Genomic DNA, 3146 nt, shown 5'->3' with positions numbered 1-3146 from the left:
AAAGCTCTGAACTACTTATATATACCGCTCACCGCGAAAGATAATTGTTGAGCATTTCAGCCATATTAACATAATGGTAAATCTACATTTTTATTCTTTAAGTTACGTAATATTTTGAAATGTGAATTATAGTGTGATTAATTCCTAACAATTTTATGTAGAATATCCTGCTTGCAAAATATAATTTGGCATCAACATTATTCATGCCCATTCTCCCGTTATTTCAAAAGTGTTTGTTTGTTTCGAGGAATATGATAAAAAAATACTCGCAGTCAAATACGACAGTTAGTGGAGCGATTTTGTTTTTTGGGTAAATTCCAATAGCAAACGAGAGTCTAGTTAACTTGGAGAGTAGCAAACGAAATATTTTTCAGCTCTGAGGATTGTTTGTTTGGAATTAAGCACAAAGCTACACAATGGGGTATCTGTGCTCTGCCCACACCGGGAATCGAAACCCGGTTTCTAGCGTTCTAATACCGTAGACATGCCGCTATGCCACTGGGGGCCATTTCAAAAGTGAATGTTGAGCTTTGCACTGCGTGCGCAGCTTTTCAAACGCAGCGCGGGAAGCGGCCACCGTAATCAGAAAAAAAAGAAACAAACGCTGGGACAGACACCACGGTTCTGCAATATATATAAGACTAGCCATCCTTACCAGGGTATTACCTGAACAGAAGGCCAGTGTTTAGCTATTTTTAAACAGAGAGAATCAAATAAAGGTCTCGTGTTTTTATGTTTCTCACGAATGGCGGATGACGTCACTGAACCCTATGAAATTGCCGCTCTTGCTAAGTCTCGGCTTGACGATGAGCAGCTTGTATTTTTCGTTGGCTGTCAAGACGTGTTTCTCTTTCATGTGGAGTCTCACTCTGTCGCATTTGTTACACAAGTTTTGCTGCTTGTGATCGGCAATCACAAATGTTTATCATACCTAACTCCCCTCCCAAAATAAAGTGAAGAAAAAGCAATTTATTTTTGCAAAAGTTCGGAGGTTCGACTAATTTATTTTGTAAAAAAGTTAGTCTTGCTTGCCAGTAGACAAGACAGCGTTTGATGGATTTTTATTGTGATACCACAACGGCAGCACACCCGTCTATAAAATACACATAACTCTTTCTGACGTCATTTCCACTTAAATTAGACCAAAAATCCGGTCCGTCTTCTTCTGTCTTTGTGGAAAAAAATAATTTCACAGTTTTCGTTGACACTAAAAATGTGAGGTCACAGACATTAAACCTGAGTACCCTGATTCCATATCTTTATAGGCCTATTACAGGCATCGAAAGGTGCGAACAGACACAAACTTAGCTTTATATATTAGATTAATGTTACGTTTAATTATTTGAATAGTAAATTTTTGCGTGGGAGATTTAATTATCATTAAATATGTTTCTTGTTAATGATATGATTCTTAATAAACATAACTTATAGTTTGTTCAACAATTTAACAAAAAGAAAGTTATTTTACTCATGAAAATAGGTCATCTCCCTAAAACTATGTACTTAATTTCACGGACATTCGTTTGAATAGCGAGTTAAGTTTCAACACACTCAAACACAATTAGTTCTTATTTTTATCGGATAAAGAAAGTTCCAGGATGTGCATGACATTTGTTAATTAGAATCTTATTTTTTTTGACACTCTTCTCATTGTACCCCCTATAAAACTTACAACATAAATGTTTTGTTTCCTAAATTATTCTTTCTTTAGGTCCTGGTTCTTTCATTTCACAAAGATGCCATAAAAAAGAACAATACAGTAGCCTTAAAGAAGTTTTGTGTGAAATAATGCAATATAACTTTGAAGTTTACAGCTAGCTTAACTAAGTTTGAAGACTTGAGTTTGAACAACGAGTGCGGTCGATGACTTAAATTATCTCACTATAACAAAATGATATCTCCATATAAAAAAGTCAAAAGAAAACTGGTTAACTTTTTATAAGTCATATCGTACCAATTTTCCTAGATACTGTAATTGCGCGCTTAATTTTCACATCCAAACATAAATATACTATATGGAATGATATAATAATTTACTCTTTTGTGTGTTTATCAGCATGCAAGTTTCACTTTGACAAATTTACAAAAAAACACAAAGAGGCTAAACATTATAACTAGTAAATCATTTATTGCACTCTAGACGCTTGAAAATTGACTACATTTGTAACTGAAAAACACGGCTTTTATGGTTCAAAAACTTTAATGAGCCCAACGTTATAAATATAACAAGTGTAACACACAAATTGTGTAGTAGTAAATTAAAATGTAACAATTATTACAGAAACTGTTACGTAACGACTAACGGGTTGATAATACATATGAAATATATATATATATGGGTAAGTGGACATGATCGAACATTTGAGTGTCGACAAAGAAAAATGCTGAGTAAATTAGGGTAATGGAAGCACTCAAAAGGTAATAATATCGCAACTAAATAACAATTGTTGTTGATGTCATTATCAATGTAACACTGAGCAAATAATATAAATGAATAACTCAGGCTGTTGGTGACACTATTAATGTAACAAACAGGAAACAATAGAAAAAAGTTCTAATAAACATCAAAATACAATATCATGAACATTTTTTTAAGTTGGGCTCTAAAACTAGATTTGTTCAAAGCAATATTATTTGGTAAATTTTCATTTGAAAAACCAAAAAATCATAGAATATATTGATCAAGTCAAACAGAAAAGTAATATAAGAGTTTTTAGATATTAGTGTCAGACCTTCCATTTTACAAGTATCAATAAAAATTGAAAAGAAACAGTGATACTCGGATTTAGTGCTTTGATCATAAAACCAAACAAATAAAAATGAGCTCGCACTAAAACACAATAAATCCTTTACACTTTTGAAAGGTAGACATGTCTTCATCAAAGGTAATGAATCCTCTGCTGAAAGATCCATCTGTCAAAAGTATCAGTGCATTATCAGTGATATTTTAATGTGATTTACCAAACTTTGTGATCTTACTTAATTTTTACTAAAATATTCCCACACCAATATAACATGTCTACACCATTGCTGAACCCACCTTCATAGAACACAATGACATGACATGGTAATACCACACCAATATAACATGTATACACCATTGCTGAACCCATCTTCATAGAACACAATGATATGACATGGTAATA

General features: G+C 33.1%; 1 long non-coding RNA gene across 1 annotated transcript in view; it reads right to left on the bottom strand.

The window, feature by feature from the left end:
• Positions 1–2108: 2108 nt before the first annotated feature.
• LOC111086025 overlaps positions 2109–3146 on the bottom strand; it is a 2522-nt gene continuing 1484 nt past the window's right edge. The window contains exon 2 of the long non-coding RNA XR_002610797.1: positions 2109–3113. This is a non-coding gene — a long non-coding RNA (uncharacterized LOC111086025). The remainder of the gene's footprint in view (positions 3114–3146) is intronic.

This window comes from Limulus polyphemus, unplaced genomic scaffold (assembly GCF_000517525.1).
Source record: "Limulus polyphemus unplaced genomic scaffold, Limulus_polyphemus-2.1.2 Scaffold796, whole genome shotgun sequence".
NCBI lineage: Eukaryota > Metazoa > Arthropoda > Merostomata > Xiphosura > Limulidae > Limulus > Limulus polyphemus.
Note: the sequence above shows the minus strand (reverse complement) of the source record. Positions and strands in the feature narration are given on the sequence as shown.